The sequence below is a fragment of the Erpetoichthys calabaricus genome, chromosome 8, assembly GCF_900747795.2.
Source record: "Erpetoichthys calabaricus chromosome 8, fErpCal1.3, whole genome shotgun sequence".
NCBI classification, from domain to species: Eukaryota; Metazoa; Chordata; class Cladistia; order Polypteriformes; family Polypteridae; genus Erpetoichthys; species Erpetoichthys calabaricus.
The window spans coordinates 86,239,373-86,262,078 of NC_041401.2; the positions used below are offsets into that span (position 1 = coordinate 86,239,373).

Genomic DNA, 22,706 nt, shown 5'->3' on the forward strand with positions numbered 1-22,706 from the left:
TTTGAATAATTTTATCTCAATTAATGGTTCAACTTCTCTCATAATTTGAGTGGAATATTAATCTAATGAACAAAAAAGACATTTTTTATAGCCATTTTTCCTGTTGTTACCAAAGGAAGCCAATAATTCTGAAAGGAAATGTACATTTGCAAAAATTAATATCATACTAGCAACCATTAATTTACTTAAATAGAAATATATAAAGGAACACAGCAAGAAAAAAAAGTCTGCTTTCATCACTAAATATGTAAGTTTACTCAGTGTCAATGTGATAAACAGAATTCAGAAATATGACCAAAACCTTGCAGCTAATATTTCATTTATTATTAAGTAAAACACTTTGCAACTGCAACTTTTTCTAACAAAAAATAAATCATATTTCATCAAAGTGTACTGTTCCTGCTCCGAGCTGCATGACAGATACGTGTGTTTGTTTGCATCACTAGTAACGATGGCAACTTTGATATTTTCTGAAAATTGTTCATCAGACTTTTAGATTTGTACATTTCATTCACTGAATATTTCAATCACAAAGAGCAAATTGTTTGAGACCTACATATCAGTCTTCACCGATTCTGATCACCTCACTTTTATGACAGTTGCATTTCAATTCTAGTGCACTATTATAACTGGATGAACTGAAATCATTAGATTGCACATTTGAAAAACATTTTTAGAATGTAGCAACCTGATTTCATGCAGCCATCTGGTCACACTAGTAACACTAACAGTTTGCAAAAAGCTGCTTCATTTGATTATATAAACCATAGACTGTCTCGTTTAAAAAAAAACATAAATCAGGTTGTACAATACAGGTCAATCAGGATGTTTAGGCCATTCGACCCAATGCCATGAAACAAAATGCTGCAAAAACTGACAGTTTTATAATTGCATACTTAACTGAGCATTTTCTGCAAAGTTTATTTATGAGTAATGCCAATCATGAAGCTTTACTTTGAAATTAAAATGTACATTAAGTAAAAGCAGCTACATTAGAAAGCATTATCCAAAAAATATTTTTATCACTACAAAATTCTCAAATTCTTGGCATATTTAATATAAATGTACTGTACTGTATTTCACCACTGATTATATCCTACATTTGCAAGAAAATGCACAGCAATTCTACATAAAAGACATTTCTTTATGTTCATCAAAAATTATCTGTATGCTAAATTAATATTCATTCATCAATTTTCAGAACCTGCCTGCATACTCCTTTTATATAAAAACGAGCATGGATTTAGCGATGCTTTAAAAAACAAAAATACAAACAAACAAACAAACAACTGTACAGTGGTTACTCTGGCATAATTCCCAGAGAGACATATTGGGTAAACAGCTGAATTACATGGTCTGCTGCTCATCTCTCTTCTCCCACCTATTCTCACAAGGTAATCTGATGCTGAGTAATGGTAGGCAATAGGCTAAGGGATTGATGCACTGTCCACTGTTTTCCTTTTTTTTTACACATGCAGGATCCACAAAAATTCATCATTTTCTTTTTTGCTGCCCTAAATGTCGACATTTTCTCACTCTCAATTAAGCAGTCAGTCAACACTATTTCATTTGAAGCTCCCATCAGATTTGAAGCTTCTCACATTTTTTTTTTTTTGCTTTTGATGGAATGTAATGTGTACATGTTGCAATCTGGGAGTTGAAGTTTTACTGAGGAGAACAAGCCATGTATAATTAAAAATGGACAATAGTCAGCTTTGTATTTCAATTTAATAGAAGTAAAATGCAATTAAAGGGTTCAGATAATAGACAAAACTGTTTTTAGGCAATTTAATTAGTTTTATGAACCAAAAAAACAAGTCAGTAATCAATAAAGAGTGCAGGTATTGTGTACAATTACCAAAGAGTATGACCCCAATTTGTCACTGCAAATAATTTGTATGACTATAAAATGCTTCTTCATAGCAACATCATTTATATAGCACATTTTCATACAAGGGTGTAGCTCAAGGTGCTTTACGAGTACTTAATGAACTACAATTACAAAAAGGCAGAAATGAAACCAATCTCTACCACAAATGATACTAATTTAAATTCAATTAATTAACAACAAGGAGATTATGAACTTGCTGGATTTGACAAACATGCTGGCATTGCTTTATGAACTATAAATATATTTGTTAACATTTAAATGTAGACAATGGGCAACAAGGTTGCAGTACACAAAAAGTAAATTGTAAGTGTCAAGACACTGTTATCATACATTACCGAACTAGATTTTCAAAGTTTAATATGAGATATGCTTTTACTAACAAGCACATCTCATATTAAACTTTGAAAATCTTGTATATTATATATATATATATATAAATATAGATAGATAATAGTCACAGGTGGCTGGGGGTGGTACCCAGCCGGGATGCCCAGGAGGACCGGAGGAGGGCTTACGCCTCCCCCAGACCATGTGGGGGCGACCACCCTGGTGGCTATGGGGACCATGGGTACAGAGCTTTGAAGCTCAACCCTGTAGGGGCCCGTGGTCACTGCCAGGGGGCACCCCAATGCCTTTGTAGCCCTGGACCTCAGCACTTCCACCACACCCGGAAGTGCTGGGGGGGGAAGAGGATCAGGGACACCCGGAGTGCTTCCAGGTGCGCAGCTGGCACTTCTGCCACACTGGGGAGTGCCGGCGTAAGATTGTCAGGAGGCACCTGGAGCACATCCGGGTGATTATAAAAGGGGCCGCCTCCCTCCATTCAATGGCTGGAGTCGGGTGGAATAGGACGGAGCTCGGAGGAGAGGAGTGGAGGCGGACCAGAAGAGAGATGAGGCATTATGAAAGGGCCTGGACTTTTGGGGTGATTGATGCTGTGGAACTGGGTTTTGTGCGTGTGTCATACTTGTATATAGTGTAAATAAACGTGTGTTGAGTGACAAAACAATGTCTGCCTGTCTGTGTCCAGCCTGTTTCCCACAATATATATATATATATATATATATATATATATATATATATATATATATATATACATACACACACACCCACACAACAACCCTGATAGGCAGAAAACAAACACAACACAGAATTACCTTTAGATTTCATCTAGAGATTTTTCATTTTCAGAAAACCAGTTTAGTTTCTTGATTTTACAAGCTTTTTCATGAACCAATTACTCCTTGTGACTTTTTATGTCACATCATATTAATCTCTCTCAACTTAAAGCACAGTTGAGGATGAGAAATGTATGCTTTACCAGAGTAAAATACCTCTTGCTCTCTACTGGGCAGTTGCATTTAAAAAGCTCATAAAACCCAAATGTTTACTTGATGCATACATTAATATATGTATGTGTAGCATAATAATATAACATCATAACATCCGGCACCGCCGAGAGTGGCACCCTTTTCAGCAGCTCCATGTATGACTGTATGTGTATGTGTACTTTTCTACTTTTATTTTTCTATTTTTATTTATTGATCACTCCTATCACTTTATTTTATGTGGATTTGTTCACTGGACACACTTACTTTTACAACATCGGCATGGATTTTTACACGCCGTGACTCGCCTATTCAAGTACTCAACTTCGAGCGCTGAGAACAAATGCCAGTGCCGGTGTGGTTCCCTATTTACCCGACGAGGTAAAAAGGCGGTATCGTGGCAGCAGAGCGGGCACTAAGCTAAAAATGAAGCGGCTTGCGAGAAAGTGGCGTTTTAAGCCTTCGGTGCCTTCTGTGATTCTGGGGAATGTAAACTCAATCTCGAATAAGATCGACGAACTGGCTGCGCTGGTGAAAAATGTCAGAACCTACAAAGAATGCAGTTTGTTGTGTTTTTGCGAAACGTGGCTAACTAACACCATCCCAGACGCTAATGTGGAACTACCCGAGTTTAGCACAGTTAGAGCGGACAGAGATGCAAGTACCTGTGGGAAGCACAAAGGAGGAGGACTCGCTCTCTATGTCAATACACGGTGGTGTAACTCTGGACATGTTAACATCAAAATCTCCAATTGCTGCAGGGACATCGAACTGTTGGCCGTAGGTTTACGTCCCTATTACTTGCCCAGAGAGTTTGGACACGTCATTGTTGTTATTGTATACATTCCTCCTCGGGCGGACGTGGAGTCAGCGAGTGACATCATCCATTCTGCTGTTGCTAAGTTACAAACGCAGCACCCTGAGGTGCTTGTGCTAATCGCTGGGGACTTTAACCATGTGACGCTGGACAAAACATTACCTGCCTTCTCCCAGTATGTGGACTGTAACACCCGGGGAAATAAGACTATTGATTTACTGTATGCAAACATTAAAGATGCATACAGCGCCACCCCGCTGCCTGCGCTTGGGAAAGCAGATCATAACCTGGTTCTGCTTCAGCCTCACTATAAACCAAAAGTGAGAGTCCTACCTGTAACCACACGATCATTCAGGAAGTGGACCCCGGAGGCTGAGAATACTCTGAGAGAATGTTTTGGAACTACAGACTGGGATATCCTGCAGGGATCTCATAGTGAGAACATTGATGAAGTTGTTGACTGCACTACTGACTACATCAACTTCTGTATGGACATTGTAGTTCCAGTAAGAACTGTACGCTGCTATGCTAACAACAAGCCATGGATTACAAGTGACATCAACAGCCTTTTGAACCAGAAGAAAAGGGCTTTTAAAGACGGTGATCAGCATGAGCTCAAGCGCGTGCAGAAGGAACTCCGAGTCCAGCTCAGGGCGGCGAAGGAGCAGTACAGGAGAAAGCTGGAGCAGAAGTTGCAGAAGGAAGTGTGGGATGGGATGAAGATCATCACTGGCTGCAGCTCGAAGCGGGGTACCATCATCGAGAGAGACGTGAAGAGAGCAAACCAAATGAACAACTTCTTTAACAGGTTTGACCACCCTAACCCACTCTCTCTCTCACCTCGGAGTACTGCACCCTCCACACATCCTTCTGCTGATACCAGCATAGGAGAGACATCCCCACCCATAATTACAACAGCGCAAGTGAGCAGAGAGCTGAGGAGACTTCGTGCCAGCAAAGCAGCGGGTCCAGATGGAGTATCGCCACGACTGCTGAAGGTCTGTGCATCGGAGCTGGGGGGTCCTCTACAGCGCATCTTCAACCTGAGACTGGAACAGGGGAGAGTCCTGAGGCTTTGGAAAACATCTTGTGTCACCCCAGTCCCAAAGGTATCACGTCCTAGTGAGCTGAATGACTTTCGGCCTGTTGCTCTGACATCACATGTGATGAAGACCATGGAGAGGCTGCTGCTTCACCACCTTAGGCCACAGGTTCAACACGTCCTTGACCCTCTGCAGTTTGCATATCAGGAGAAGGTGGGAGCGGAGGATGCCATCATCTATATGCTACACCGATCCCACTCTCACTTGGACAGAGGCAGTGGTGCTGTAAGAATTATGTTTCTAGACTTCTCTAGCGCCTTCAACACAATGCAACCTCTGCTCCTTAGGGACAAGCTGACAGAGATGGGATTAGATTCATACCTAGTGGCATGGATCGTGGACTATCTTAAAGATAGACCTCAGTATGTGCGTCTTGGGAACTGCATGTCTGACATTGTGGTCAGCAACACAGGAGCGCCACAAGGGACTGTACTTTCTCCGGTCCTGTTCAGCCTATATACATCGGACTTCCAATACAACTCGGAGTCCTGCCATGTGCAAAAGTTCGCTGATGACACTGCTATCGTGGGCTGTATCAGGAATGGGCTGGAGGATGAGTATAGGGACCTAATCAATGACTTTGTTAAATGGTACGACTCAAACCACCTACAACTGAACACCACCAAAACCAAGGAGTTGGTGGTGGATTTTAGGAGGCCCAGACCCCTCATTGACCCCGTGATCATCAAAGGTGACTGTGTGCAGATGGTGCAGACCTATAAATATCTGGGAGTGCAGCTGGATGATAAATTAGACTGGACTGCCAATACTGATGCGCTGTGCAAGAAAGGACAGAGCCGACTATACTTCCTTAGAAGGCTGGCGTCCTTCAACATCTGCAATAAGATGCTGCAGATGTTCTATCAGACAGTTGTGGCGAGCGCCCTCTTCTACGCGGTGGTGTGCTGGGGAGGCAGCATTAAGAGGAAAGACGCCTCACGCCTGGACAAACTGGTGAGGAAGGCAGACTCTATTGTTGGCATGGAGCTGGACAGTTTAACATCTGTGGCAGAGTGAAGGGTGCTCAGCAGGCTCCTATCAATTATGGAGAATCCACTGCATCCACTAAATAGTATCATCTCCAGACAGAAGAGCAGCTTCAGAGACAGACTGCTGTCGATGTCCTGCTCCACTGACAGATTGAGGAGATCGTTCCTCCCCCAAACTATGCGACTCTTCAATTCCACCCGGGGGTGTAAACGTTAACATTTAACATTATACAAAGTTATTGTCTGTTTTTCACCTGCATTATTATCATTCTTTAATTTAATATTATTTATTGTATCATTATACTGCTGCTGGAGAATGTGCATTTCCCATTGGGATTAATAAAGTATCTATCTATCTATCTATCTATCTATCTAATAATTAAATATTAGACCATAATAAAGCCAGTAAACAACTTTGGCCAGCGATGAGCAGTTTATGAGATGTCTGATACTTTGTGGACAGCATTACACTTTGTTATGTACTCTGTTTGTCCTTGATCACTGGAGTCTATCTGGTGGGCTGTATCTCTGGCAGGAATACATTATTGTTCTTTAGCAACCTTGTAGAATTGCGTGTAGGCTCTGAAATTCTCATATGAAATTTAGGTTCTACATAAGCCTAGTTTTCGTTGTGTCACTGCACTGGCATTGGACCTCAGATAGCTAAGGATCTGGGGTCTTGTATAAAACATACTTATGTACAAAAACATGAATAAGCTATTTCTTATGCAAAACTTGGAATTTATAAAACACAAGCTAGGCCTAAAAATTGGCTTAACATTATGGCAAATTTTAATCATATATAAGTCCTACGCAGATTTTTTTGGTGTTTACGTTTTAGCCACTCCAGACGGCAGGACAATGAGGTGAACAGAAAATCTTGTTTCACTGCGATATTTCAATGACTCTGTCAGAGGTAACTGAGAAGCTTTTCAATACATGTGTCTTCAACATTGATAATAATGCCTTAGTGTGCAGCCCACCTTTTTTGTGTATAAAAAGAATGTGCGGTGTGATGTGAACTGGCAATAGCAGTGTTATCAAAAAGCCTTCCATCACAAACAGTATGACCCTGAAGTCTGCTTATCACATACTATTTGATAAAATAAAGGAATCATGGGTTCAGCAGGGCCATCTCACATCAATGTTAGTCAGATACATCTGAGCAACACATATTAGCTGTATATTAATTAAGCGAAAGTGCTTTCTGTTGCCAAAGGTAAATTCATTTTGTGATAACTTTATTGTAACATATGTGCAGTCAATAGCGCCAGTTACATTAGGAAAATCAGTAATCACTGCAAAAAAACTGGATGTATCTGGGCAGCATCTTAATTATACTGTTCCATACAGATGAACTCACACGATTCAGGGATGACTTGAGAGACTGCTGACTGGTTAGCCAGTTCACACTGAAAAGTGACAATGAATACTACAGCTGTAAACCTGTAATGGAATATGGATGACGTGATTTCAGTGTGATGGTTTCTGTAATGTAGGCTCGAATTCAAAACACAACGCCAAGGTAACAGCTCTAGGAAGTCTGAATCTGCTTATAAGCCACTCATCATCATGAACCAAAAAATTATTGTGATCCCTGAAAGTTTGCTTCTTGCATAGCCTGCCTTTGACAATATCCTCCAAAAGAGCTAACAATGCCATTACCAGTTATACTGTACAACACACAGCATAACTACTATGTAGCATAACCCACAAACAACATGTAATTCAAAGACATTTGAATATTGTACGTAGAATGTAAGGAGACTTGTATGTATTGCAACACTGACATTTACTTAGTAAAATTATTTTATATTTTAACAATTTTAGAAAGAATGTTCTCAATACCTCACAGTTCCGTGCATGCAGCCGGTGTCAATTCATATTGCGTTTCTTTTTGTGTCTGCTACATGATGGCACATTGCTATTGTTCTCTCCACTCAGCTATATCACTTGCTCCCACTCTTGGTTTTTGTTTTATATGTGACTGCTAAAGAGAGAAATCAGCAAAAAGAATGGTTTTATGGTTCCCTACCCCAGTCAGTAATATCTCAAGTTCACATACACTGAAGTTTTGTTTTCTTTGTTCCAGTTAAGGCTTTACTCAGGGACATAGGCAAACCATACATGGTTACTGATGGGAGGAGACAGGGAATGGCTAAAAGTGCATGAATTCATGCATAATTTCTAGTTGATCTGAGATTTACGCAGGAACATGGCATGACATGTAGCATACGTTTGTTTTTATAAATCCGATATTTTTTGTGTGTATGTTGTCTTTGCTTTTTGAGTGTAAGCAAATTTAAGTATAGAATCTAAGCAAGGTTTTATACTTGTGGCCTCCTGAGAGGAACACCTGTATACACACTCACATCAATTCACTGAAGACAGAGCTAGAGTAAGCAACCTAGTTTTTAAGTGAGGGTATTGTTTTGTGAGGGTTACACCAAAGCTGACTTCACATTTCTGGTCCAGCTGTTTTTCCCAATCTAAGATGGCTAATAGACCATTTTGAGGTCACCAGGTTCAAGCAGTGTTTTGTTCCAGATATCCCTTTTTTTGTAAATTCTACAAAGGAATCACTTTATGCTGATCAACACCACTGTTATCAGAAACAAACTCTGAAAGCTGGAAAGGCACTTCATTTTGCTGAGCAACTTAAAAATGATTTTCTAACCTTCTGTCCACTGTGGAATGTGAATTTGGAAGAGGACCATGAACGTGTTACTTTCTGCTTCCGTTCTGCTAAAATTGTTCCTGCAAATCTCAGATCTATTGTCTGAGCACACTTGACACTGATGTACAGGTATTAAAGGTAATACCAACTTGGTCATACGTACATTACAGATACACTTTACAGCTTCAACAAAAGTAAAATTAGCAAAACTCTGTGGGCAAACTGAATATTAGACAGCAATGAGTTGATGTATAATACTCAGATAAACCAACCTTGAAAAACGTCAGTTAACCATGAGTAAACTGCATTAAAGTTAAAAATCACTGAACTAGTGAAGAGCTGTTTGATGTAATAGTAGAAATTACACTACAGGCACTGTAATATGATCCAGAAGCATTATGCTTTTGGCCCAAGCACAGCAGAAAGCCTGGCCAGCTGAACCTGTTTTAAAGTAAATGACACATAAAGGACACTGAGAATGAATCTCAGGTTCTTAAGAGACACAACAATCTAAATATAAAAGAACCAGATTACCAGTTAATCTTTCCAGCACAAAAGAGTCACTGTCAGCACAGGCTTCAGAGTCACAACCTGAATGTCACGGAGAGTAAACAACTAAAAAAATAAAACACTCTTTACAAGAACTGTTTGCACAGGTTAGCAAATATATAATGCTGGGACAAAGACCTTGCACGCAAAATTGCTTACATTGTCAATAGCAAAACCTTCCACTCTGGTTATTGAGCTAGCAAATAACCCTTACAGCCACTATCAAGCATAGACCCATTCTATGTGGTCATAAAACACATCTGCTTCTTGGACAAGGCTATAAAGTTGATTTGCTGATTCTATTAAATTTTTGAAATCTACACACACATTTCAGCAAGCTAATGCAGTGTGCAGTATCCTTGAACCTTGTATTATCTGAAATAAATGAACCTGGATTATAGTTTTTACTTAGGGCATGTCAAAAGACAAGTAAAATTCAATATGTCATGCATCTTCTTTCATTCTGTAATGATGATAGCTTACACAACATCCTACAACATCTTCACTTCTACTTTCATGTTCATGTTGCTGCCTGGTCAGACAAAACAAAAGAAAATTTACACATGACATTTTTAAAAATGAATTCATGCAGACAAAAAGGATCAGTCAAGACTGGGATCTACATCTATCTATTTTCTTAACCTTAGTACGATAAGCAGAACATGGTGCTCGGCAGCAGCAAGACAGCAGCTGATCCAACCGTATCTCCTTAGCACACGTTCAGCCCCCCATTCACAACGCGAGCAGCAGAGACGTGAAGTTGCTGGTGCACAGCGCGCCCCTAGTAGTAATTAGTATAGCAATTAGTGCTGGTGCCACACAGCTCCAGACCGGCAACATTCTATGTGGAATTTGCATGCTATCCCCATGTCTACATGTTGTTTTTCTCCCACATCCTAAAAGATATAGGAAATATGGGGAACTAAGTTGTGGGCTAATTAAAGACACCTGCTCAGAGGCAGAATACAGCCCGGCCAATGTGGCAGCAAATTGAAACAAAGAATTTTTATTTTACACAACTGACAGACAGCAGAAACTAGGATATCAAAAAACTACATTATCTTATTAAATACTATCCATTGTAGGTGGGGTGAAAAGAAGACAACATTGTCTCTTTGATATTTCATTTTCTTAATTTAAAAATAAAAAAGACATTGTTGATCAATTTACTGATAATTTAAACTCATGTCTATATTGCAGCTTTGAAACAAAATGGCACTGGTAACTGGCAGTTAAACTGTAATTATGTTTCACTGAGAAATAATTAAAGATCTTTGTCAGAATATAGAAATCAGAATTCTGGTAGCATGGTGTCCTTTTATTGTGCCCCCTTTTATAAGAAATTTTAAAAAACTGTTATAATATTTTTGGTGCAAAATGTTTTGATGGATATTTAAGTGTGTTGGCATACTTTTATATTATATTCAGCAGTATGACTAAAATAAAAACGATTTCATCAGGTTATCAGTGTCCATGGAGCCTCAGTGAGCTGTGGCAGTGTAGCAAAGCAGGCTATAAATGGAAATATCTATGAAAAGCAATGCGTGAGGACCATACCATATCAACATAAAAAGAGCAGACACTTCACCTACCTAATGATCAGTAGGTCTCTCCATTTGCAGACACAACAACAAGAATTACCGTAATTAGGGTGTGGGCTCAACGAGGTTTCAGCAGTGCAGCACAGAAATACTGGCTTAACTAATATGTCCCATGGACATTACAAAGCAGATGGCATTGGACCTCTACCTCAACTAGCTTATTGCACCTCATCCCGCAGATGCTCAACTGGGCTGAAATCAACTGTAAATTCAAGGAGGCCATTGTATTAAGGTGGAATCAATGTCAAAATCCTGGAACCATTCCAGAACTTTTGTTGCCTTGAGACACACAACATTATCCTAATTTTTTTTTGCGGACTAGCCTAGAAAATTATTATGTCATTCACTGCAATCCCCTTCTGTGTCACAGTCGGTTGTGCATTTTGAGATGCCCCATTCAGCATTACTATTATATTCAGCTCTAACATGACTGACAATAACCTGTCTGTTACTGTTTGCTTTCTTCCTTTGGCCCTTTTCATTAGCATATGTTTAAAGGGTATTTTGTGCTAGATGTGTTTTTAGTGATGGACTACTCATAATATATCTGAAGCACTGTCATACAAGAAAGCATCAACGGGGTTACCATTCCCATTAACCATTAATTTGTTACATCCAAAGCTCCTTAAAACTTTATTCTTTCCATTTTACCTACAGACTGTAAAAACTCACATGTGGCCTGTTTTTCTCTGGTTGTCTACTTTAAACTGCATTGTCCAAACTTATGAAGCTATCATTGATGAGGCAGTAAGCTATGTGCAAAGGGGTAAGTGGTGATAAAGTAACAACTCAATGTATCAAACAGCTCTCATTCCTTCAAATGAGTCTTGATGGAATCAAGCAGAGGCTTAGTGGTTACATTACATGCCATTTCTGACATCAAATGAGTATTATGTGGGAATGCTTCATTATACTCAGTGGAATGTGCAACTGTATGTAACCCAAAATTTATCAGAACAAGGCTGAAAGCTAACAAGGTTATCTTATAACTGAACATTGTATAAGCAAATCCCTTAGGTGTATCCTGAATTTAATTCATTCATTTTATCCATCAATCTCTTATAAAGCCCAATTGATTCAGTTAATCACCATGAGTTGCTGGAACCTATTCCATTAACACTGGGGACAAGGCAGGAACAAAGCCTGGAAAGGGCAACAATCTGTCAGAGGACACTATCACGCTCACACACTCAGACTAGGCCAATATTTACAGACCAATCAGCTTAATATGGATTGTCTGTGGGATGGAAATCCAAGTAACTGGAGAAAGCCCATGAGAACACCATGAGATTGGGCAAACCACACACAGACAGTGGATGGGACAAGATATAAACCCAGTAGTCTGCAGCTGTGACACAACAGTGTGAACAACCGTGCAAACGTGTTGCCTTGACTTTTGAATCCAAGGCTAAAAAATTATACTGTATGCATAAATATACCATACATTATATACTGTAATACTTTCTATGAATTACTGTACATAAAGTGGACATACTAATTATAAAATATGATGTCAATAAATTCACCGGAATTCAAAACATAAGTGCCTTTCACATTAGAAATAATCACAAATAAGGTCAGAGGTAATAGAAAATGCAGATTTCATCAAACAGATATGCAACTCTGACCTGATTTTTGAGATATGACTAAAAGAGATGCTATCTGTTGAGCCATTATGTTTTAATCCTTGAAAGCAGCTTACTGTATGGTCTTTATTTTTCCCTTAGTTACCATCAGTAGGGACATTCCTTTATGTCCAGTACACTTTATTTGGTAGTTACAGTAAACGTTCTGAAGAATAATTCAGCATAAGAATGGCACATGCATGAGATACCATTAGAGTTCTGTGAAAGTAGTGCTGACAACCAAAAAAGGAGTACATTCTGATTTTGTAAAACATTTAGAAGAAACAAGCCAGTTTAGAATGGATTTGTGGTTTTGGTTCAGTCACTGTAACCAGATTAATGTGCCTAAAAATGCAAAGCTGATTTTGAAGTACAAATTACTGTGGAGCCCTTGGACTGAAAATCTCATGTCCTGTCCATTGGACAATACACAGTAAACAACATCTTTTGCAGTTGCTGCTGTTTGCAGCTTCTCACACACACGAGCAGAGAATCATAACCACATTGCTGTCTTTTAGCTATCTGGTCAAAAACAGTGAACAGCGAGAATTTCTAAGAGGTGCATTTCAATCTCTTCTACAAAATAACATATCAACACTAATTTTAAAACATATTTTTAAAGAATAAGTCACCAAATAGATTCCCAAGTACAATAACATTTAATTTGATCATAGTGCACAACCCAGCTGTAGTCACATGCATTTTAGACAAAACAATACAGTTAGTTAACAGCTGACAAAAGAGACAGTGACAGCTCCAGCCATGAACAGTAAATTGAACTTCACAGTACAGCACACAAGGTACATGGTGAGATTCACTTGCTAAGAGATCTTATATACAGATTTTGGTTTAATTATTCCTGATTACCCTTAGTCAAAACTTAGTACATCTGTTTAAATTAAAATTATTTACGGGCATTTTTGCAGATAAATGATATGACCTAGGCCATGCAGCAACTTGGAGGTTCACACTGAACTGAAAAATCTTGTAGTTTTAAGTCTAATGCCCTAAGCTTTATGCCATATTGGTAATTTGTGAACATAACTGTGCAGTTTAATCAAATCACACATAAGGTCATTAATTTTGAGTCACATATATTTCATCCACTGGTAATTTGGTACTTACAAGATATGGTATTTTACTGTCAACCAAATGATTTTGGTAATTGTATTGTAGTTCTGGTAATGCTGCACCACAGGTTCACTTAATTCTCATTCCATGTAACATAACCAAAAACACAAGCACACCACCGCGTAGAAAAGGACACTCGCCATAACCATCTGATAGAACATCTGCAGCATCTTATTGGAAGTATAGTCGGCTCTGTCCTCTCTTGCACAGAGCATCAGTATTGGCAGTCCAGTCCAATTTATCATCCAGCTGCACTCCCAGGTATTTACAGGTCTGTACCCTCTGCACACAGTCACCTCTGATAATCACAGGGTCCGTGAGGGGCCTGGGCCTCCTAAAATCCACCACCAGCTCTTTGGTTTTGCTGGTGTTTAGTTGTATTATGGATATTAAATTATTATCTATATATTAAATTTTGTAAACACATGCAAAAGGTTGAATCAATTAAGTTCAAAGGGCTTAGAAGTTTTCAATAAGAAAGAAAAGTGAAAAATGTGAACTGTTAAGTAACAAGCCATATTAGCTTCTCCCAGATTCAGTGCCTATGAAATAATATAGCAGAAGCGTGGTGCCCAAACACGTAGCCACGCTGTATTGTCTTCCTGGCACTAGCAGTGTAGAAAAGAAAGAGTATCCCTTGGAGATGATGACCAAAGTGGACAGTCAACATTTCTCATGAAAACTACAATGCAAGTCCTATGCAATATCTCGACATATCAAATTACCAGATGAACAAGACAAAGTGTAAACCAAATGAAAAAAAATCAGTCTACAATAAAACATACAACATCACTCTTAAACTCACTCAATCAAATTCTGGAATACCAGGAGCCAAAATTTCTCCCGGCAACACTGGGCACAAAGCAAAAACAAGCCCTGTACAAGGTGTCTATTTTAAGATTCAATTTTGCATACTATAAGAAATATGGGTGTGCTTTCTTACAACTTTACAGCCTTGGATTTAAAAATTGACCTCACTGGATTGAAAGCACGAAACAGAAAAAAAATGTAGTGAAAAGTCAGTATAATATTTTTCCAGTGTTTTCAAACACATTGCCTAAAGATAATACAGCTGTGTATCCAGTTAATTGGAAGCAACATACACATCAAAATCCTGACAGGTGTTTTATAAGTAATAACAAGGGTCCTCCATGTGTGTATAGCGCTTGAGTAGTGATAAAAGCACTATACAAATGTAAAGAATTAATTATTATTATTATTATAACAAAAATGAGTGATATTGCTACCCTTGGACCATCTCCATAAATCTTAACAGAACACACAATAACCTTTAAAGGTAGACATTGTGCATGAGCAACTTACACCATAGTACTTGTAAATTAAAGTTTAAAGAAATGTATGTCCATAATGAGATAATACTTATAAAAGTTTTCTCCCATCCATCTTTTTTACTTTCACAGCCCACTGTCAACAGCCTGGGTATGAAAAAAGAACCAACCAAAGACAGGATGCACAACTAACACAAAAACACTTATTTACTCTGACGTTTACACTCTTGAAATAAATTTGCTTATTTAGGATGAAATGTCACCAAGACAAAATCCAAGAGACAATCTCCAAACAATGGATAGGCTGCAGCATCAATTACTGATTCACACTTACAAGTATATTTTCTATGACCACTAAATTTAAAAAGCGTAGTGAATTTAACAGCATCTTGTACCATTTTCCTTGGATGACTACATCATGTCAGTAATATAATTTTGTGCAAGCTTTTTGTCTACATAGCCCTAAAGAATCATGACTGATCAAGTTCTAAGATCAAAAGCAATTTACTCCAAGTAAACCAATCTTGAATCCACTTCTACAATTATTTGAGTGACATGCATTCATATAGTAAAACACACACACATATAGTAATAGAATTTAATATTTTTACAAACTCAGAAATAGTAGTTATATGTGCCACTGTGTCACAGCTCCAGTGTCCTGGGTTCTAATCCTGGTCCTGGTACTGCCTGTATGTTGTTAAGCATATTCCCTATCTGGGGGTTTTCTACAATGTCCCAAAGGAATATGTGATATAACATTATATGCTCAAACCCACTTCATGTATTTCAGAGCTATAAGTGACCAAAGTCTATTACAACCACCTGGCTAAAAGGCAGGAAACAGCCATGGACAAAGTACCCACAATGACACTCACACAAGAGGTAAATTGCAAATGCCATAAAACAAGCTGGCAATGTGAGAGGAAAATATATACAGACTTGGGGAGTGCAGACTTCAAAAGCACAAAGACAGTCAGGTAGATTTGAAATCAGGATGCTGGATCTGAGAGGGAGAAGCAAACTGAATGAAAAAGTGTTGGGTTGTTTAGGAATTGTAAACTGGCTTAGTGTGTTAATGAGTCAACTGATGTGGTAGACTGGTGCCCTTTCAAGGTTTGATTACATTCTTGCATCTGATTCAGCCAGAAAAGGCTCTGACACCAAACAATTGTCACTAGATTAAACAAGCTGGAAAATAAATAAACTGAGGAACAGACTTAGAAATAGTATAAGATATAGACATACACCCTAAAATGTGTGCACCTAACTTTAAACATTAAGTAACTGATGCCATCACACCTTTCAAGTTAGCTCAATCTCTGCACATTTTGTTCTATATAATTAAAAGTATTAATTGGCTCAACAAGCTGTGAAAGTTGGCCAGAAAAAAAGGTGTTTTAATCAGGATTCTTCTACAATCATAACATAACAACTCATATATTTAAATATACTTAAACCAATTTTGTATATTAGGCTTTTGAACTAAAAAAAATGACATAAAAAATTGTTATTGTTACAAACTCTAAATATCAAGATCTGTATTGCTACTATTATACGTCATTTTTCTAAACCTGAATACACATGAAGCAATGAACACAGAAGATTATCAAGGTACACCTTTAACATTAAGTGCACACTTAAATCAAAAAAAGTCTTTTTAAAATCCAAAGACCCAAATATCAAGACTACGGTCGGCTAAACAAGAAATCCATGTGTTTTCTTACCTTCTTTCAAGTACAGCCAACAAATGCCAAATATGAAATATTAATATTTAAATATGGATCCTTAACAAACTTACTTAATCAAAAAATGAAAATAAATATTTCATAAAACTCCTGTTTCTTAAATATTTCAAATGAAAAATCTTACCATAAGAAATGTATCACTTATAAATATATTTTTTTTTATTGCAGTGACATGGTCAACATCATAACTATGCTCATTTCAAGAGATTAAGATACTTTCATGCAGGTACTTTGAAACCCACTTTTAATTTTAGTTTTAGAAGCAACTGGCAACAAAGGTACATATGGCAGCCTAATAAACTAAATTTGCCATTTAAACGATGCTTCCCATAAAAGAATTAAATAAAAGTGAAATACATTGTTTACCAAGTGGCTAGCTGAAGATACAAATATTACAACACTCTGGTCTTCTCTTGAATCAGATTTTCCATTTTCCAACAAGTGTGCTAAGATCGGGTGTCACGCTGCATATTTCTGTTTCAGCCACTTGCAGCGACTTGCATTTTAAGACTCAAAGCCCTGAATTGTTCCTGTTTTTAAAGTGAAGGTGTGACAAATATTGTGTTATGGTCTACAAAACTTTTGATGGCCGTCTTAGAAAAATGAAAGAAACAATTCAGCGTTCTGAATCCTAAGGAGCAGGTCATTTAAAATTTAGAAAAAACATGTCTTTTGAATTAGCACTAACTGTTCTCTCATTAAGAAAATGACTTGAACAAAAACCTGCAGCCACCTTGGGCCCTCCAACATCTGAGTTTGACACCCCTGTGCTAAGTTAATAAGAAAAACACTTCACTCAAATTCAATTTATCTTTTTAAGTATGACTAGCCTCTATTTCAACCTCAGCCTCAACAATTCATTTTAAGTTTGCCCTAAATGCGTGTGATATAGTTTGGAAAAAAATTACATAAAATGTAAAACTGCAAATAGAAAAGCCCAAAACCAGTTACAAAACTTTAGTTAAGTTTCCTCAACTTTTTTCACAGTGTAGTTTCTGAAGTAGTTTTCTTTTAAACAGAAATGTTAATTTAAATTAAAACAAAAAATATATGGTGAAAAGCATTTAAAATTATTTACTGCTTAGCTTTTTTTTTTTTTTTTTTTTTTTTTTTTTAATAAGCACAGGGTCACCAGAAAGCATCCTAATTAAAATACCTCTGTCAGCAAATGAATTCCATTGAAAACATGCCTTTATGTGTTAGAATCCAGGATAACAGTCTACTAACAAAACTAAATTAATCAAGGCAAAAACTCACCTTTTTCAGATTATTCTCAAAGTTAATAAATCTTGGCAAACTGCCCTCTTAATAAAATGTAAAAAGTATTACTCAATGATCATATCACGCATTAGACCAGTGTACCCTGTTCAAAGGTTGGCTCCCTGTCTTGCAGCCCATGCTAAAATGGGCCCTAGCTCCCTGTCACTCCAAACAGGAATGACTGAGTGAGAAAATAAAAGTAAGGGAAAATTTTAAATTATTAAGTTTAATAATATTCAATAGAATATTACAGGAAAATTATGGATAATCACTGTAGTATTATTATTATTATTATTATTATAGAATCACAGCCTACATAAAATAAAGATGCTTGAGCGTTAAAGAAAAATAATCCAAAAAGTTTAAAACAATGAACATATTTTGTGATATGTAAATTAAAAGATGGTTGTTTATGTATTAAATATGACACGATGGTACAAATTATTAATGCTCGTTTAAAGAGATAACGAGATGCCAGTTATCCAACTGCTCAAAATTTGCATCTGATTAGGCAATCAGTGAAATTAATTCCTTGCAATGTCCCGGGAAACTGGATGTAATTTACATTGTTAAAGAGTTTACCTTGAAAGTAAGCAGACTTCGATGTGTGCAATTTGAAGTAATCCTGACGTTCAGCCATTTGGCAACTGGCGTTCTGTTACAACTGCATCGACGTCCAAGACTACGACAACAATCAGCTGGCCTCTCTCACCTTAAAAGGTGGGAACGAGAGGTTGCGAGGCTTGTGGCCACGGTGAGGCCCACCTGGGTACCTTGCATTACAGGAATCTGTCACGGCACTTACAAACAAGGTCTAGTTCAGCCAAAACTGAACCTAGTCGTTGTCCGTAAGGCCGCGAAGAAGAGAAAGAAAATCGCACCGTTCTTCTGCTGTTTCTTTGAGATGCGCGCTGAGAGAGAGGCGCTACAAAACTGGAGTCAGGACGCTGGCCAGCGCATGCAGGCAGACGCTCGCACACGCGCAGCGCGCTCACGGCAGCCAATCAAGCACGTCTTGGCGCTGTGGGGGGGTTGTATGTAAGAGAAATAACCTGCGCGTACAGAAGTGACCCCGAGGTGAAAGCGAACGGCATGTTATTTACTGCCCGCTACATCTTTTGGGCGACGCGACGACCGCCTGTCGCTGTACGCGTCACTCGACGGAGCGCTCGATGCGACGTCTCCCCGTGACCCGTTCGTTAGCCGTTTTGAACCCCAACACTGGTCGAAGCCCAGACCGGACAACCCCAAATGAGAAGGAGGACGCACGCTGCAAACGAGCCTTCTTTTTGTTTGCGTTCCTCAAAGCGGAACCGCACTTACCTCTAGCATGGTACGCGCGACTGGGCTGCAGAAGACCGCGAAGTGAAGCTCTGCTGTCCGCTCGTGCTGCCTCTCCGACACAATAACAGAGATGAGAAAAGCAGCTCTTACTTTAGCTTCAGCCCCCTGCGCCTTTGCAATTTTCTCCGCTGCTTACAATAATATATTCCGCTTTCTCGTACGAGAGAATCCAATGCACGTCACCGGGTCAAAAAGCCCGTCAAGTTGCAGCTGGCGCGACCCTCTCGCCCTTGCAAGTCTCCCCGGCGAATACAAATCTGCGGGCCATGAAGGAGATGGGCAGCGACGTGGCAGATTACTTGGCCCACCACAGAATACTCTCCGAAGTACAAAAGCAGCGCCTTTCGGCATTCATCAATTATGTTGTTTAACTCCTTTCAGCAGTAAACCTTGTTCTTAAATCATCCATTGAAACGCCATTCGGCACTGAACCTACGCTCCAAAACGGCAATGTTGTTTAAGATCACTTTGAAAAAGAACCTTCCTCTTTTTCGTTGGGCGTTGTTATTCCGTTAACAGACAAAATAAGAAAACAATTGTGGAGAGCGGAGACATGAGTCCTATCTTTGCAGAGATTGCTGCTGCAGTAGGCTGGAACAAATGCAGGTGTCAGCTGAGGTAGCTATTAAAATGAAGAGTGTCCGTCATAACAGGCAGATACATGAAAAAGCACCCCCGCTTGACAACGTTTTGCACGGCAGTTGCATTCAATACAAATAGCAGCTCATCTTGAAAAGAGGTAAGCCGTGCAGCCTCACAGCTCTTAAGCCCAAAGTTTGAATCCTGCTCAGGTCAGGCGCTGCGTGTGGGGAGGGGAGTTTGTGCGTTCAGCCCTTCACAACCCGTTAGGTGGTGGTGCCTCAAAACAGCTCACTTTGACTTTGAGCTAGTTTGAATTGGAAAGTCTTCAAAGTATATTTAGGAAAAAAACCCACTTTTTTAATGAATAAATAGACCAGGAATTAACCTCGGATGTGGTGGGCTGGAATGCAGAAGCAGCATTAGAATTGGACAGAGATGGCATTGGGTGGACAGAAATAGTTCCGAAGAGGGCTAAGGAAGAAAAGAGACAGATATGGGCAAAGGACACACTTGAGGCAAAACCTTTGTATAGAAGTGAAACATTTGTATTTTTTGTGTCCTTTTCTTTACTGCTTAATCCAGACTTTCAGGGATGCTGGAGCTTATCCCAGCTAACAGAGGACACAAGGTAGGAACAAGCCCTGAACAGGGTGCCAGTCCAACGAATGGTGAGCACACATACACACACACACACCAAACACTAGGGCCAGTTTGGTGTCACCAATTCACTTAACCTGCATGTGCTTTGGACATTGGGAGGAAACCCAGGAAACCACACAGACTCAAGGAGAACATGCAAATTTCATGCAGGGAAGACCTGAGGACGTGTACCCTTGTCTCCTTACTGCTGGGCAGCAGTGCTATCACTGTAATGCCCCACATTTCTATTTAAATAAAAACAAAAATAATACATTTTTCAGTGAAATTTGTGAAAAAAACCACATACATTTAACTGTGCCTGTGGTGGCCTAATGATACTATACTTAGTGGCTTTTTTGTCTTGTTTTTGGAGAAGAGCTCTATGCACTGATATTTTGAGTGACTTAAGCCGTCCCCATGGCACCACTCGTGCCGCAGTGGCTGCAGCCACTTTCCTAATTATTAACCAATTACTGCTGCAAATGGAACATCATTTTGTCTTAATTTGAATTAGCTTGCTTGTGAAAATTCAGTACTCTTGTTTCTTTTTTTTCCTTAAATGACACTCAAACAATAATGAGATGCAATACCTACAGAAGACCAGCTAACTCTTGGACTCGGGGGAAGGGGGGTCTCATACTCCACTTCTGGAAGACCACCATTTCTTGCTGTTAAGAAATCAGTTTTTTAATTCTGCCATTTTAGTGTTCTTATGTTCATATTTTCAAAACTGTTCATTTTTTAGGTGTGTTCTCATGTAATGCAAGAAGCACCAACTGTGATAGCCATGTCTGTCAGTCTATAACAACTTGGCCCACCTTGGACTGATTTTGTTCAAATTTTGCACATTTATTCTTCCAAGAAATTCAATCTCTTGCTGCTTTAGGTAAGTTTACTATACACATACAAAAAAAATACTTTTCTGGAAATGAATGGAAGAGGAAAGCAATTGTGTAAACTTATATAACGCTGAATTGATAAAACTAATGTTAACTGCAGATTATTAATGTAACAAACTGACTATATCAGTCTGCAGCTAAACAGTGTTTAATCTGATTAATTACACGGAAAAGGAAGGTGCAGCACCCCCCAAGTGATGTCAATCTAGAATGGGGTTAGAAAGCGAGTGGGTAATGCAGCATGGACTGCGCTGTGGTTTGCAGTTTCTACAGTGCACAAAAAGGCCAACTGTGCCGCAGATAGCGAGGGCAGGGCAGTGTTACACTTTATGCGGGCTGAAAGAGTTGTTTAGCGGCAAAATGTACAACAGGCCGAGTTACAGTTTATTCTTACCCAGAAAGCTGCTTTTGTGTGTGTTCAGACTAGAATTATAAAAAAAATTAGATAATTGTCACCTTCAGTATTCCCACTATACAACAAACCAGTTCCTTTCTAAGTTTTTAGTTATTTCATTATTACTGTTTACTTATTTGGCTGCCACCTTTATTCTTACAACATTTGAAGTCCAATGGGTTCAGTTTCTTTTGTTTTTCTAATTGGAGTACAGGCAGGTGAAGTGACATGCTCATGGTCACACGGGGTCAGTAGCAGGATTTGAACTCACAGCCACAGGATGTGTAGTCGCTGGACCAAAGTCTTAACCACACTGCCTGCATTATTTGTACAACTGTAATGAATTTCTGGGTCTTAACTAATATTAATAGCTAGATGGGGACTGATTGCCTTTCTCCTTTCATATAGTAATATTTACACTGATTTAATGCAAGTATTGGCCATTTTGCTTTAATAGTTATTTTTCTGTTTTTAAATATTAGATACTACTCTATTGGGTATAACTTCAAAAATGTTAAGTTTAAGAACATTGAACAATAGTTAGTTACAGACCCTCCACCCCTAACACACAACAATCAATGTCAGCTTCACATCACTAGAATTGAAATCTGCAGAACATGAAAGTTATTGAGCCACCATAAGCCTATTTAGGTTAGACCAGGGGTCCTCAATCACGGTCCTGGAGGGCTGCAGTGGCTGCAGGTTTTTGCTCCAACCCAATTGCTTAGTAAGAAGCCCTTATTGCTCAAGTAACATTTCTGCTTCATTTTAGTGTTCACGCTCATTAAGATTTTGAACCCTTATTGCTTATTTTAGCTTTAAACAGCTGTATTCTTGGTT

The 22,706-nt window shown here is 38.8% G+C and overlaps 1 protein-coding gene across 2 annotated transcripts in view; it reads right to left on the reverse strand.

Annotated features, from left to right (window-relative positions):
• Positions 1 to 20,183, reverse strand: part of LOC114655800 (ras-like protein family member 10B) — a 45,981-nt gene extending 25,798 nt beyond the window's left edge. Inside the window, exon 1 of one of the 2 annotated variants that reach the window (XM_028807032.2) lies at positions 19,332 to 20,183. The gene's annotated coding sequence lies outside the window, so the exon portion shown is untranslated. Of the gene's footprint in view, positions 1 to 18,590; positions 18,983 to 19,331 lie in introns of those variants that run through there. The other variant, XM_028807033.2, reaches the window with a different exon arrangement.
• Between the last annotated feature and the right edge of the window lie 2,523 nt (positions 20,184 to 22,706).